General features: G+C 36.0%; 1 long non-coding RNA gene across 6 annotated transcripts in view; it reads right to left on the reverse strand.

The window, feature by feature from the left end:
* The window catches only part of LOC138145406 (uncharacterized), a 129,864-nt gene that overhangs the window by 98,379 nt on the left and 14,178 nt on the right, over window positions 1–17,307 (reverse strand). For 5 of the 6 annotated variants that reach the window (XR_011164224.1, XR_011164227.1, XR_011164229.1 and 2 more), the window contains exon 2: window positions 121–290. This is a non-coding gene — a long non-coding RNA (uncharacterized lncRNA). Of the gene's footprint in view, window positions 1–120; window positions 291–8,421; window positions 8,496–17,307 lie in introns of all 6 variants that reach the window. The other variant, XR_011164223.1, reaches the window with a different exon arrangement.

The raw sequence follows: 17,307 nt of genomic DNA on the forward strand, positions 1-17,307 counted from the left end.
TTTCATATTTATTTTAATTATGCATATATCTTATTTTGTTTGTTAAACAAATGATATTTTCAAAAGAGTAAGTGACATTTGTATTCTAGAACTTAGTAAATAAGTTTGTATGTATCCTACCATAATGTCCTGATGGATTTTATCTGGAGAAGATTATGAGGAGGAGGAGGAGCATGATGATGATGAAGAAGAACAAGAACACTAGTGACATGTACAACAGTTGGTATGTTCTATGTCTCTGTCTTTCTCTCTGCCTTTGTCTCCCCCATGGCATCCATGATACAAAGACCCTGCAAGGCAAAAACATGGGCATCATGCATTGAGCTAGGAGTTGCACAAAATTTACTTTTCTTTCTCTTGTTTTTAGATCCCATGTCTCTGAGAAATAAACCTAGTGTTGTTTTTTCTTGTTCTATTTTTTCTTCTGATTTCAGGTGTCAATAATGGTATACTGGAGTTAGAGTCATGATGATTACAGAGGCGAGATATCATTGTTAGTCCAGCTGGGAAAACCTTAGAAGACACAAGAACAGGGAAGAGGAGAAAGGGGGAGGTTGGAATTTTGACTTAGATCTTTGTGGGAACACACTCTGTGGGAGCTGAGTTAAACTATGAATATTATCTCTTTGGAATAGCATATATCTTTAGTGGTATTAGGGGGAATTATGAACCACTGCCAAAGTATTTATAAACAAGAACATGTTTATTTATAAATAAGCAAGGAAATGTTTATTTATTCTTTCTTGAGATAACTTTGAAGTAAATATTCCTCTGTATAAGCTAGTCTGACTACTAACTGATTAAATGGACCTGGGAGTGATATACTCCAAAATTAGGGGAATAGCCTTAGTGAAGTCTTATACAAATAGCAGACACTAGATACCCACTAATCCCCTTAAATGTACTAGAAAACTCTGGAAATGGTATAAAATGTAACACACTTACCCTTCAGGCAGCAGGGGCCTTTTAGCACTACTGTTACTCTATAAACATTGGGTCTATATTTTTAGAAATAGAAATGAATAGGAAAGTCATAAAGTCCAACTCCATCATTCTATAAATGTGTACACTTAAACCCAGAGAAGTTAAATAACTTGTGACAGCTGTGAAGGTAATAAGTGACAAAACTTGCCTTTTAGTCCCTGATTCCAATTTGTAACAACTATTTAAATTAGTATATTTGGGGACTAGGATGACAGTAATGTTTGCCTCCCCACCTCAGGTATTTCAAATACGTCCTATTGTCCAGACCATTGTGCAAAATAAAAAAAGTTTGCCTTATGACCACAGCTTTCATGGTATTACATTTTGGAGGAGCACATCATCTACTCTATCGCTCCTGCCTTCAAATAAGAAATACAGAATTTATTCGAAACTCACTTCATTTCCCTTGCACGGATTTCTCTTTTTGTCTGTGTTACTTTCTATCTTTGTCTCTCTTTATCTCTATTGCAAAGGGGAGAAAAAAAGGCAATATTGCAGTTATATGATGGTGCAGTGTCCTTCATTTTTAACAAAGTCATGATTATTACATTGCTGTCACCTTGGAGAAATGTCTCATGTGTAGTGGACTAAGGATTTGACCTTTGCCCTGAGATTTTAGAATTTTTTTTTTTTTTGCAATTGAAATGGATGAAAACATCAATTATTGACTTGCAAAGTTCCAGATACCAGGAATGGAGGCAAGATGGCAGAGTAAAGACACAGCTTCACATGAGCTCTCCCAAATTCTCCTCAAAACAACTTTTAAAATAACACCTCAAATCAAACTCTGGAGTGGAAGAGCCAACAGAAGGTCAGAGTAAGGCATTCTTCTAGACTAAAATAATTTAGGAGATTGGAAAAAGAGATCAATGACATGGAGATGGAGGCAGGACCAGAATCCATGCAGATTCAACACCAGTGCTTGGAATAGGTGGTAGTGAAAGAAGCAAAAGCAGATTTTTGAGCTTTTAAGGCAGAGATAACAAGGGAACCTTACAATTAATCAGAAAGAAGTTTCATGAGACCCTTATGTTATCATTGGACACAAGATCACATATTGTTGGGCAACTACTCTTCTGAGTAATAGTTCAATGGAGAGAGAAACACTTTTGATTGGTCAGACGCAGAGGCCCTAAAGAGAAATGTCAATTTTAATTCTAGGAGATCAGAGGTCCTACATGAGTAAAGACCTGGGCATAGACCAGGAGAGTAATGAGTACACCGCTCCTCAGATCACATCATGTTGGAAGCACTGGAAAAATTCAGAAACCTAGAATTGGGTCAGAAAGCATCAATACAAAAAAATCTGGAAGCTTGGAAGAGTGCCCCTCCTCCTGCCTTGACACCAGGAACAAAGGCAAACTTTAACATATGCTAAATAAATGAATGAATGAATAAATAATTAAATGCATGAATGAATGAAAAAACAAATAAACAAACAAACATATATATAAAACAAAGTGAGAACAACACTAAAAAAGAACCATGTCATAAAACATTACTATGTTAACAAGGAAGATCAAAACAAAAACTCAGAAGACAAGTTATTCAAATTTGCTATAAGTGTGAAATGCAGGAAAATGTGATTTGGATATAAGCTTAATAAGAATTTCTAGAACAGATAAAAAAAAAATAAAGGTTAAAGAAGAGTGATAGGGGAGGGAATGGCTAGGTGTCACAGTGAATAGAGCACTGGCCCTGCAATCAGGAGACCCTGAGTTCAAATCTTGCCTTAAACACTTAATACTTCTTAACATTTACTACATGTGTGAGCTTGGGAAAGTCACTTAACCCCAATTGCCCTGACTTCCCCCTCCAAAAAGAAAAACAAAGAGTGGCAGAGGAGTAATTAAGTAAAAAGAAATGAAAATTAGGTAAGAAAATAATATAAAAATGAATAATGGCTTGATAAAAGACAATTAACCACACAAAAATCTTGAAGAAAACAGTACCTTAAGAGAAATAGTATTGGACAAATGGACAAATAAATGCAGAACTTCACTTGTGAAAAAAAAAAAAAACACTTAAAAATCAGAATTGACCAGATGAAAACAGAAAGTAAAAAAAAAAAAACTCACTGAAAAGATAATTCCTTAAAAATTACAGTTGGGTGACTTGAAACTAATAACCTCATGTACAATAAAAAATAAAACAAAATTAAAAGAAAGAATAAAATTTAAGAAAATGTGAAATACCTAATTAGAAAAACAACTGATCTAAAAATAGACTAAGAAGAGATAATTTTAAAATTATTTCATTATTTGAAAGCCATGAAAAAAGTCTTGGCCTATTTCAAGAAATTATCAATGAAAACTGCTTATATCCTAGAACCAAAGAGTAAAATAGAAAGCGAAAGAATCCACTGATCCCTTCCAAAAAGAAGATGGCAAAATGAAAAATTCCATATATATTATATATTTAGTGTCATGATTATTGTGTATTTATCTTGAGCCTATTTTCTCTGCTTATCCTTGTCTCTCCCTGTTCTCTCTGTACTTTTGGAAAAGTCATCGGCTCCTGGACACATAACATTGGGCCCCAAGACCTTTCATGCCCATTACAGAGGCAATTGACACTGGAATTAGGATTAACATCTCTTTAAGTACAACATAATCTTCCCAAAATAGAAAAATCACATTTGCAAGATACATAAGGTAACAACTCCTCACCAAATTGGCCACAGGGCCTTAAACAAACACCAAGGACATTGCATTATAATTCCCTCAATTATAAATAAAAATGTCCAAATAAAGGCCCAGTGTTATAGGAAAGGGAATTTAGGATTTTCCCTGTCCCTAGGCCCTTTGATAGGCTTAAGTGACTCTGAGAACCTTCCTTCATTTGAAAATATACTCAGTCCCCTAATAGGCTGAATGTGGTCACATGGAGTCTGTGGCAGGAGGCTTTGTTTTCAGGAATGCCCACACCTTGGTGCTTTGTGATTGGGCAGTGCATCAAGAGGTCTGTGACATTCTCTGAGCCAGGAGAAGGCTATATAAAACCTGATGTGAGGCTTTGTTTGGGGGCTCACTTTGAGAAGTTATGTGATTTGACCAGACAAAACTCTGGGTAGCTGATGAGCCCCTGGCTTTGAAAACCCAGATGTTGGTGCTTCCCTCTCTGGTAACTGACTAGGTATGGATGCAGTGTTCAAGACAGTTGAAAGCCTGTCTGCTGAACTGTTTCTCTTTCTGTTTGTAACTTCTGCTTGTAATCTCTGTTTTCTCTGAGGTTTGGGGTGCTGACCTTTTCCCCCTACACTAGGTAAATAACATATGTTTGATTAAAGCAAGAATGTTAACCCATTTCGAGGTGCTTTCATATAGAAAGGCAGATCTAGGTACCTGTGTTGGCAGCCACCTTGGGTATGCTGGGGTGCTTGCTGCTAAGCACCTATAAGACTGGCTAACATGATAAAAAAAGTACAAAATCTGGAAGACATTTGTAAAATTTCTGATACTAATGAACTATTGGTGAACTTGTGAATTAATTCATCCATTTTGGAGAACAATTTGAAAATAGGCTAAAGGTCTAGAAAACTGACCATTTCCTTTTCCCATTTGACCAATTCTGTATTTTAAGGAGATTTTTTTTCTTCAGTGAATGTGTGTGGTTCTTTTACAATTTGATCTTTTTTGTTTCCAAGGCATTATGTTTTTCAGGCTTTTGTGCCTCCATAACTTAGCGGTTGTCTTTTTTCTTAATTTTCTCGTATCACTCATTTATTTTCTCCCTCCATTTCTTATTTGATTAAAAAAAGATAATTCTAACTCTTTTGTGACATTTTTGGGGGCTTGCAGCAAATTCACATTTTTCTTAAGGATTTTTTTTTTGGTATCAGGTTTGATTTTACTGTTTTCTTTATAGTTTGTGTTTTGTTCTCCCCTGTCACCATATTAGCTTTCTATGGTCATGTTATTTTTGTTGTTTGATTATTTTCTGACATTTCTTGACTTTTAACTTTATGCTAAAGTTGAGCTCTGCTAGTAGGGTGGAGGGGACACTGTGCCACACTTCATGTTTTCTATGCTGCTGTTTTCAGAACTAGCTATAGGAGTCTTTATACTTGCTGTTTATCCAAGGTTGTATTACATAAGATATATGGTCACTGTTCTCCCTGCCTATGCTCTTATCTGTGAGTAACCCACAAGCATTCTTGTCTGTCCTGAATCTGTGACCAAGGTATTAATTCTCATGTTTTCTCATGCTCTAGTAGGCTACTCCTCCTCTTGTCCTGAGATTTTGACCCTGAACCATGTATAGACCATGCATCATATCCTTGCATGTAGTGCTAGAAAACATCCCCTTTACCTCCTGACTAGTGTAATGGGAATGTAAATTTTGAAAATCTTCCCTGCCCCTATGCTAAAGTGTACCTGGAGACTGGGGTGGGAGGCTTGTTTTTCAGCAGATACTTCTTAATTGGCCAGTGAGTCAATAAGGTTGTTACATTCTCTGAGCCAGGAGAAGGCTATATAAGCCCTGATGTGCAACTTTGTTTTGGGGCTCGCTTTGAGAAGTGTTCTGTGATTTGATCTGGATTCTGGGAAGCCGCTGTTGAGAGCCCCCCCTCAGCTTTGAAAAACCCAGATGCTGAAACCCAGATGTTGATTTGGTATGGATGTAATGGTTGGACAATTTGGAAACTGTCTACTTGATCTGTTTCTCTCTCTTGATAATTCTATCTGTATATCTGAAGTTCAGGGTGCTGACCTTTTTCCCCTGAACTAGGTAAACGATACATATGTTTGACTGATTAAAGTAAGCTTGTTAACCCATTTTGAGTTGCTTTCCTTTATCAAAGCAGATCCAAGAACCTGTGGTGGCAGCAACTCTGGGGACGCTGGGGTTCGTGCCACTACAACTACTTATCTAACCTCCTTGTGGACTGACAGTTCCAGAAGTCACCACTTCCATCAATTCATTTACTTCCAAGACTAGCTGTTGACTTTCCAGGGCACGGGTTTGCGTTCTTCTCTTAATGTAGTGAGAGAAATCCTTTTGGTTGACCTTTTAAGTTGTCTGGGATGGAAAATTGTTTTCCTTGTCCATTTGTTGATGCCTCTAGTGTTTGTTGTGAGATGTTATTTTAAGTTGTTTGGGGTGGGGATTTGGCATAGCTCAGGTGAGCTCCTGCCTTTACACTGCAATCTTAGCTTCACCCTTTGAAAAAATATAAGTGAACACAACTCTGAGATACCACTTCATGAACCTATAAGACTGGCTAACATTTTTTAAAAAATTGATGAAGTCATGAGGGTATTTGTTACATTTGTTATTTTAATGCATTATTCGTGGACTTGTGAACTAGTTCAACTGTTCTGGAGAACAATTCGGAACTAGGTCAAAGGGCTAGAAAACTGGGCATATCCTTTTGTTTTCAGTAATATTCCTGTTAGGTCTACAGTCCAAAGACATCAGAGAAAAAGGAAAAGAACCTATTTCTGCAAACATATTTATAGCAACTTTTTTTGTAGTAGCGCAAAATGGGAAATTGAGGGCATGTCCATCAATTCAGAAAGGGCTAAACAAGTGGTGATATATGTTTATGATGAAAAACTATTGAAGCAAAAGAAATGAGGATCAGGGTGCTTTCAGAAAATCCTGGGCAAGCCATGAACTGATGCAAATTGAAGTGACTAGAAGCAAGAGAACATTGTACACAATAACAGTGGTAAAGAATGAATGTCTTAGTTTTTCTTATCAAGCAAAGTACTGATGATGAAAAATGCTATCTACCTCTAGAGGGAGAATGGATAAACTCTGAATGTGGACAGGAGCATACTTATTTTTTATTTTTATATACTTTTTTTGTCTGTATTTTCTTTTGGGACATGACTACTATGGAAATGTTTTGCATGGTTTCACTTACATAATTGAGATCATATTGCTTAACTTCTCAAGGGGTCTAGGAGGGGTGAAAGGGAGAGAGAAAGCTTCAAACTTGAAATTTAAAAAAAAAGTTATTTGAAAAATGTAATTAGTGAATATTTCATTAAAATATATTTAAAAATTACTTTCACAATAACAGTAAGTGGAAGCCATGACAAATAATGCATCTGAAAAAGATCTGGAGGCTTTAAAAGAATGAAGACAACATGAATTTTTAAGACAGAGTAGGTAATTTTTTTTTCCTTTAAATTAAACTCCTTATATATATGTTTAATCTGGAGAATAGTTTTTGCCCTACCTCCTCTTCCTTACTGGTGATAAGAGGCATCTGTTGTAGAAACAGTTGACAGATAAGGTAATTGGCAGCCCAGACCACAATAGACATGCTTCTGTTACTTGGTATGAAAGACCAGTTCTAAAACTAAAGAACAGTTTTGTAAATTTAACTAGTCACATTATGATTTCATCAACATGCTCAATCCTTAATAGAACTGGATATTTAAGTGCTAATATCATTGTACCTTACTTTTTGATACAGTGGAAAGAGTTGTTAAATTGATTTTCTTAAAGTCTGATCATGCCACTTATTTCTCTTTGATAAAGTCCAGTGCTTTCTGATTGCCTCCATAATAAAAAAAATAAAAGCATTTCTGTAACTTGTAAAAACTTTGGAACCTGTCCTCTACCTCCTTGCCAGTCTTTTTACAACTTGCTGCCCTCTGTGTATTCTGGGATCCAATGCCACTGTCCTTGTTTCTCTCACATGACACTCCATTTCCCAACACTGAGCATTTTCACTGCTTGACCTCTATACCCAGAATACTATTCTTCCTCATCACTGCCTATTAGTTCCCTTCAAATCATTCAGACCTTAGCTGAAGTTTCACCTTTATCAATGATTTTTCCAGTCCGTATCAATTCTACTGCTTTCTCTATAAGACCAACTCAATTTATCTTATACGTACATCTTGGTTGTACACAGCTATTTTCTTGTCTCTGTTTAGATTGTGAGCTCTTGGAGACCAAAGACTAATTTTTGTTTTGCTTTATTTGTAACTCTAGTGCTTAGCATAGCACCTTGTACATAGTAGGTGCTTAATACATTCCAGTTGCCTTAGGAAATGGACTCTGATTTGAGATGTGTGGGTTTGAGTCATGGCTATGTCTAAAGTATAAAACTATGAGCGTATCATATGAAATGTCTGATCATTAAATTATTTATATGAAAAATGAACTCATCAGTACCAGTTTCCCTGGATTTTTGCAAATAAAGCCTCAAAGTCTTATTGAAATGTGAGATGTCACTGTGGAGATGATGGCTTTGCTAAGATTGACATGTTTGAATTAAGTTGTAATTTCCCAGAATCAGCATATAAGGTTTATGAAATACTAGTCTTTCCCAGAAGGTACATAAGTATATGAGTTACTGGGGTGAAATATCACAAAACCAAGAAATCTCATAGAAAGAGTCTGAGAGAGCGGCCAAATGAAACATCGATATCTACACAAAAATGGTTTTTGGTTGGTTTTTCCAAATGTACTCACATTGTTTTTCAGTTTTCTTTGATGGTTCTATTAGAAGCCTCAAAGAATTGACGGTTCAGGCTGAAAGGAATCGACTACAAAAGAGAATTGGGGAATGCCTCCATTGGTTATATTCTTCATTTTTTGCTGTTAGCATCTTTACCTAATTATAAACTCCTTGAGATCAGGAATTCTGTTTTAAAGAGGAATTTGGTGGCATAATGAATAGAATGTTCCACTTGGAGTCAAGAATATGTGAGTTTAAATGCTCCCTTCAGATACGTACTGGTTCTGTTATCCTGGTCATAGCATTTAATGTCCCTCAGCCTCCTTAGAGAAAAAAAAAATCTGTGATACAGATATAATGATGATAATTCCTCACAACTGTGTTGTGAGTGTCAAAAGAGATGTCTAAAGTGATTTGTGTATATTTGCATGCTATCCGAATTCTGTTATGTTTTAATGTATTGTTTAATTTGCCCCAATGACCTGAAAAGTGTTATGAACTGTGTTTCATAAATATGAAGTGAATAAATTTCTATATTCCAATTATCATCAACTTCCTGAAATGTACCTCTAAACTCAAGCTTTACCTATTTTTCACCTCTGGAACAAAACAACAAACAATAACAACCAAAAAATACAAAACTGTTCAGAACAAAATTGAGTGGAATCTTCATTCATTCCATAGGAGCAAGAATTCATTGAATGTGATAGGATAAATGCTTTTGAGAGTGAGGTGTTGATGGTGGTCTAAAAATAGGTTATGTAAATGGACAAATAGGATGGGTTAGTATGGAGGGCAGGGCTTTTGATCCTTATAAACCTCTGTATCTCTCTCTCTGTCTCTCTCTCTGTCTCTGTCTCTCTCTGTCTCTCTCTCTGTCTCTCTCTCTCTGTCTCTCTCTCTCTGTCTCTCTCTCTCTGTCTCTCTCTCTGTCTCTCTCTCTGTCTCTCTCTCTGTCTCTCTCTCTGTCTCTCTCTCTCTCTCTCTCTCTCTCTCTCTCTCTCTCTGTCTCTCTCTCTCTGTCTCTCCCATCCCTGGGGGTGGGGGTGGGGTAGTAGTACATTTCTATTGCCCTTGCTGCTGACTTCTCCAAAACTTCTGTCCCACATATCTGACCAATTACAAATCTGCCTATATATTGGAAAAATAGAGGTGAATTCAGTAACATAGTAGCCACAACCTGAGGAAACGTGCTGCTTCTCTACCTACATACAGCCTAAAGATGCACTTGTACATCAAGGATTCCTATGGAAGCTAATTTTGGAGAGCATATGCTATTTATTCTCAGAGAACAGCTGCCTCTTTCTCCTTACCTCCTCACATCCTCCCCTCCTTCCAAGGTTTCTCCTGAGGCTGCCATTAGCTGAGTTATGACTAATAAAGTCATTTAAGATGACAACTAATCACAGCTGTGCCATTAAGGATGAGCATATTCAGGGGGACCAGACATCAGTATATCAGTGAGAAATCATTTTTTCATACAATCACCATCTCATTGTACTTTCATCCTTCCTTTCTGTCCCAAGTAGGGGACCTTGATCACAATAAAACACACACACACACACACACACACACACACACACACACACACACAAATCTTATGGAATCTTTTATCCAGGCTTGAAAGAAACAATTCATTCTGTATTCATATGGAATCTTTGGATCAATTTACTTTAGGAGAAGAGATACATTGGGCAGTGGTTGCACCATATCGAGTCCCCTCACCCCCTATTTGGCCACATATCTAGTATAACATTGTTACCTATTTAGTGTCCAGTAAATATTTCTTGACAAGAATGATTCCATGATCAGTACATTTTTAAAAGAGCTTTAATAAGGTCTGAGTTAAAAAAATGATCGTCCACCCAATTTTTTGCTTGGGTGTCTTTCCTAGTGGGGTCATTCCTCTGAGTTTACATAGCTCCCACCTTCCCTTCTACCTTGTGTATGTAAGTAGCGCTTGCACGTCATTTTGCCCATCAGCGCGCGACCTTTTTTAGTCAGAGACTCTTTTTGTCCTTCTTTGTATCCCTAGCACAAAGAGTAGAATCTGTAACATAGTGAGTACTTAGCAAATGTGTCTTGACCGACTAAATGATATGACATTTCCTTTCTTGTAGAAGAGCTTAGAAATATAGATATGGCATATTATATAAATGGACAGTCAGACAAGGTCACTATGCATGCCGTTTGGATTTCCTTCTCCTTGGACAGGCTCTTCATTGGAACTGATTGTGTTATATTTGTAAGGATGTAAAAAGTCATTCTGTAAGTTGATATTACATATACATCTTCAGGAAGATGATACCGAAGGGGAGAATGATGATGTTGCGCAACTCCACTCCATGTAAATCCAATTCACACATAAATCAGATATCACCTGTGATATCATTGGTCTTCTTCAAAAGTGAAGGATGAAGAACAAAATCCAGTAATCTGAGATAATTTACAAACCCTTTTGTTTGGCTTTTAAAACTTTTCACCAGTTGGCCCTTTCCTAAATCTTCAGTCCTAAACTTTGCTCCATATATTCTATGGTCTGTATACTCTAGGATCCATTCTACAATGGAATAATAACATCCCTCACACATTTATTAAGACTTAGTAAATGTTTTAAATAGTAATTTATTTTTTTTTCTAATTGCATATAACAACATTTTTAGGATTCATTAAAAAATTGGGGTTCCAAACTTTTCTCGATCTCTTTTCCCCCTCCCTAAAGTGGTAAGCAAATTTATTAAAGTTATATGTGTACAATCATGTAAGACATATTTCCTTATTAGTCATTTTGTGAAAAAAAGAAACAAAGCAAAAAGGAAAAAAGCATAAAAAAATATAAAAATATGGGTGGAGCCAAGATGGCAGAACAGAAGCAGTAACTTTTCTAAGCTCCTCCTTGAATCCCATCATTAAAGTATAAAAAGTGAATCTGAACAGATTTTGGAGTGTCAGAATCCACTGGGAGACAGAGCATGGAAGAATCCAGCCCAGGAAAGTGCCCATGTGGGTCGGGGAAGGGGGGACATGGAGCACACTGGGCAGTAAGGAGTTGGAAGTGAAGAGCAGGAGAGGTCCCAACAAGTCCCAAGTCACCTGACCAACAAAAGTCTGCCTGAACCATAGCCCAGGGGCATAGAAGCAGAAATATGAATCAGCCTCACCCACAGATTACTCTGTGAGCCTCAGGGTAACTCAGCTGAAACACTGAGGGTCCTGGCCTTGGCCTCAATCTAGACACCCAGAGGCTACAGCACACAAAGCCAACAACCAGACACCTAATTTGCAGCCTGATAAGCTTGGGTCAGGGCCCTCTGTACCTCTGGAGCAGAAATACACTCTGAAGGAAAGGAAAGAGGCAATTACAATGGATCAGAATCAACCTGCAAAGGCAAGATGAAGGGAAATAGAGTCCTATTATGCTGAACAAGAAGAATCACTTTCAGGAGACAACATGGACTCTGAGTCCACAGATGGAAATATGATGTGGTCTCAAGTTCAAAAAGCATTCTTGGAGCAGCTCAAGAAAGATTTTAAAAGCCAATTTAGGGAGGTAGAAGATAAATTAAAATCTACAGTGACCAAATTGGAAAAAAAATTCTCAATGAAGAAAATAAATCCTTAAAAGTAAAATTTGTGAATTAGTTGTAGAAAATGCTTCCCTAAAAAAGGACCTTCAAGAGCTAACTGAAGAAAATAATTCACTAAAAATTAGAATCAGTCAAATCAAAGCTCAGGACTCTATGATGCACCAATAGTCAATAAAAATATGAATATTAAAAAATTGGAAGAAAGTATAAAATATCTCACTGGAAAAACAACTGACCTGGAGAAAAGATCCAGGAGAGATAACTTAAGATTTATTGGTCTACTGCAAAGCCATGATGAAAAAAACAGCCTGGACAACATCCTCCAAGAGATTGTCAAAGAAAGCTGTTGAAGTCCTAGAATCAGAAGGTAAAATTATTATCAAAGAATTCACCAGTCTCCTCCTGAAAGAGAGCCCAAATTGAAAACTCCAAGAAATATAGTAGCCAAATTCCAGAATAACAAGATTGAGGAGAAAATATTGCAAGCAACCAAAAAGAAACAATTCAAATATTGTGGAACTACAGTCAGGATTACACAGGACCTAGCAGCTTCCACATTAAAATATCAGAGGGATTGGAATTTGATATTTCATAAGGCAAAAGAGTTGGACTGCAACCAAGGTTTAACTACCTGGAAAAAAATGAGCATAATCTTTTAGTAAAGGACATGGTGATTTAATGAAATAAGGGACTTCCAGAGAGTCCTGATGAAAAAGCCAGAGCTCATTGGAAAATTTGATATCCAATTACAAGACTCAAGAAAGGCATAAAAAGGTAAACAAGGAAAACACACACTTACACATACACACATGACCACATGCACATAACTCGGGATGCAATAAGAACAAACTCTTTACATCCCTATATGAGAAGCTAACTGTCAATATTGAAATTTATATAATTATCATAATCTTTAAAAGGGATATACATAGATAGAGGGTGTGGATATAAATGAACTAATCTGATGATTGAAAAAAAAAAACTTGTTAAGGGGTCCAAAGGGACTGTAATGCAAAAAAAGGAAAGGATGAGACAGAAAAAGGTAAATTATTCCTTACAAGGAGGCATTAAAACATACTATAGTAGAGGAGAAGGAAAGAGGTAGAGGAATATCATTTGAACATTTTTCTCACTGGTTCTGGTTGAAAGAGTGATCAACATATTCAGTTAAGTGTAAGGCTGTAACATAAAAAGACACAAAAAACTAATTAAATAGATGGAAAGGAGGGAGAGAGAGGAGCACAGTATGAAAGTTACTCTCATTGGTTTTGGGATCAAAGGGGGGATAACATGCTCTGATAAGTATAAAAATCTATTGTATCATATAGGCATTGGGAGGGTAGGGGAAATAAGAAGGAGAGTATTAGAAGGGAGGGAAATAGTAAAAAAAAAAAAAGGGGTATGTAAAGAAGGGGGCACAGGGAGGGAACACTGAGGGAGGTGGTGTTCTAAAGGAAAACCCTTAAGGAGGGGAAGAGAGAAGAAGGAAACAAAAACATAAGGAGGAGAGGGAACAGGATGGAGGGAAAGAGACAGATAGTAATCATTACTGTGAATGTGAAAGGGATGAACTTTTCCATAAAACAGAGGAGATAGCAGCATGGATTAAAAAACATAATTCTACAATACACTGTCTACAAGAAACACATATGAAACAAAGGGATACCACAGGGTAAAGTAAAAGGTTACAGTAGAATATATTATGCTTCAGCTAAAGAAAAAAAAAAAAGGAAGGGTAGAAATTCTTATCTCAGATAAAGCAAAAGCAAAAAAAGATCTAATTAAAAGACATAAGGAAGGAAACTATATCCTTCAAAAGGCACCATTGAGAAAGAAGCAATATATTTACTTAATATATATGCACCAAGTGGTATAGCATCCAAAATCCTAGAGCAGAAGTTAAAGTAATTAGAGGAAGAAATAAACAGCAAAACTACACTACTGGGGGCCCTTAATCTCTCCCTCTCTGAAATTGATAAATCCAAAATCAAAATAAACAAGAAAGAAGTGAAGCAGGTGAATAGAATTTTAGGGAGGTTACATATGATAGATCTTTGGAGAAAACTGAATGGGGATAAAAAGGAATATACTTTCTTCTCAGAGGTTTATGGCACAGACTCAAAAATCGACCATGTACTAAGGCATAAAAATCTGACAATTCAGTGCAGAAAGGCAGAAATTTTAAATTCATGCTTCTCAGATCATGATGCAATGAAAATCATATGCAATAAAGGTCCATGGAAAGATAGACTGAAACAAATTGGAAATTAAACAATTTAGTCCTAAAGAATGAGTGGGTCAAACAAGACATTATAGAAACATTCGGTAACCTCATTCAAGAGAATGACAATAATGAGGCAACATACCAAAAGTTCTGGGATGCAGCAAAGTCAGTTCTTAGGGTAAGTTTTATATCCCTGAGTGCATACATGAATAAATTAGAGCAAATGGAGGTCAATGAAGTGGCCATGCAGTTGAAAAAGCTAGAAAAAGAACAAATTGAAAATCCCCAATTAAATACTAAATTAGAAATACTGAAAACCAAAGGAGAGATTAATAAAATTAAAATTAAGCAAAGTATTGAGTTAACAAATAAAATAAGGTACCCTTACTCAATATGATAAAAAAAAAGAAAGAAGAAAACCAAATTATGAGTATCGAAAAGGAAAAGGGTGAATCTACCTCCAATGAAGAGGAAATCAAAACAGTATTTGCCCAATTGTATGCACATAAATTTGACAATCTTATTGAAATGAATAAATAGTTGCAAAAATATAAATTGCCCAGATTAACTGAAGAGGAATGAAATTACTTAAATAACCCCATCTCAGAAAAAGAAATCAAACACAAATCATCAATGAACTCCCAGGAAAAAAAATATGCAGGTCCAGATGATTATACTAGTGAATTCTATGAAACATTTAAAGAACAATGGATTCCAGTACTCTACAAACTATTTTGGAACATTAGTGAAGAAGGGGTCCTATCAAATTCTTTTTATGACACAAATAAGATACTGATACCTAAATCAGGAAGAGACAAAACAGAGAAAGAAAATTGTAGACCAAACTGCCTCATGAATATATATACAAAAATTTTAAATAAAATTTTAGCCAAAAGAGTACAGCAAATTGTGACAAGAATAATACAATTTATCAGGTAGAATTATTCTAGGAATGAAAGGAAGGTTTAATATTAGAAAAACATAACAGTACAATTAATCATATCCACAATAAAACTAGCAGAAACCACATGGTTATCTCAATAGCTGTATAAAAGGCTTTTGAGAAAATACAGCATCCATTCCTATTAAAAACAATAGAAAGTATAGAAATAAATAGAGCCTTCCTTAAAATAATAGATAGCACCTATTTAAAGCCATCGGCAAGTATTACATTTAATGTGGATAAGCTAGAAGCATTTCCAATAAGATCAGGAGTGAAACAATGGTGTCAACTATCACCCCTCTTATTCAATCTAGAAATGTAGCAGTAGCAATTAAAGAAGTAAAAGAAATCAAAAGAATCATATTAGGCCTAGAAGTGACCAAGCTATCACCTTTGCAGATGATATGATATACTTAGAGAATCCTAAAGAACCAAGTAAAAATCCTGAGACAATAAATAAATTTGGCAAAGTTGCAGGATTGTAGTAGCAAGCATCCAAGCATCCTCAGGCTGGCTGCCAATACAGGTTCTTAGATCTGCTTTTCTAATGGAAAGCAACTCAAAATGGGTTAAAAATCTTGCTTTAATCATTCAAACATATCATTTACCTAGTTCAGGGGGAAAAGGTCAGTACTCTGAACTTCAGAGTATACAGACAGAAATTACAAGAAAACAGAAAAACATATCAATCAGACAGGCCTCCAGACTGTCCAACCATTATATCCATACCAAATCACAGTTACCAGAGAGGGAAGCATCAACATCTGGGTTTTGCAAAGCCAGGGAGCTCTCAACAGCTGCCCAGAGTTTCATCTAGTTAAATCACACAACATTCTCAAAGTGACCCCCAAAGCAAAACTTACCATTAGGGTTTAAATAGCCTTCTCCTGGGTCATAGAATATAACAACCCTCTTTACTCACTGCCCAATCACAAATTATCTCTTGAAAAACAAGCCTCCCACCACAGGGTCCAGGTGCACATAACCTAGGACCAGGGTAAGATATTACAAATTTAAATTCCTATTACAGGGATATATAATAAACCCACATAAATCCTTGGCATTCCTGTATACTTCTAATGAAATTCAACAGCAAGAAATAGAGAAATCCCATTTAAAGTTACTGTAGACATTATAAAATATTTGGAAATCTACCTGCCAAACCAAAGCCAGGACCTATAGGAACACAATTACAAACCACTTTTCACACAAATAAAGTCAGATCTAACTAATTTGAAAAATGTCAATTACTTGAGGCTGGGTGGAGCTAAAATAATAAAAATGACAATTTTAGCTAAATTAAATTACATATTTAGTGCCATACTAAACAATTTACCAAAAACTACTTTACAGATCTAGAAAAAATAGTAAAAAAACTTCATTTTGAAGAACAAAATGTCCAGAATATCAAGGGAATTAATAAAAAGAAATGTTAGGGAAGGTAGCCTAGCTATACCAGATTTCAATCTGTATTATGAAGCAGCAGTCATCAAAACTACTTGGTACTGCCTGAGGAATTGACTAGTAGATAAATGGAATAGATTGGGTACATGAGACTCAGCAGTCAATGACTATAGTAATCTACAATTTGATAAACCCAAAGACCCCATTTTTTGGGATAAGAACTCACTATTTCACAAAAACTGCTGGGAAAATTGGAATATAGTATGGCAGAAACTGGGCATAAACTATTATCCAACACCATATACCAAAATCAAGTCTAAATGGGTGCATGGTCTAGGTATAAAAGCTGATACTGTAAGCAATCTGGGAAAATAAGGAATTGTTTACCTGTCAGATTTGTTGAGAGGGGAAGACTTTATGACCAAACAAGAATTACAGAGCAATATAAAATGCAAAATGGATAATTTTGATTACATTAAATTGAAAAGTGCCTATACAAATAAAGCCAATATAACCAAGATAAGGAGGGAAATGGAAAATTGGGAAATAATTTTTACATTTTACGTCTCTGTGATAGTAATGGAACATAAAGATTCCCCTGTATTGGCTTGGTTTTCAAACTGATTGTGTTAAAACCCAGAGCTTGTTAATCCCACCTGTGGGATGGACTTGTTGAAGTGAAAAGAAAGTCCTGAACTGGGAGGAGCTGGTGATGTAGATTTGGAGAGACAAGAGAGAGGCA

This window comes from Petaurus breviceps, unplaced genomic scaffold, assembly GCF_028583685.1.
Source record: "Petaurus breviceps papuanus isolate PSGF00001 unplaced genomic scaffold, PetGlider_PUasm1.0 139, whole genome shotgun sequence".
Lineage (NCBI taxonomy): Eukaryota > Metazoa > Chordata > Mammalia > Diprotodontia > Petauridae > Petaurus > Petaurus breviceps.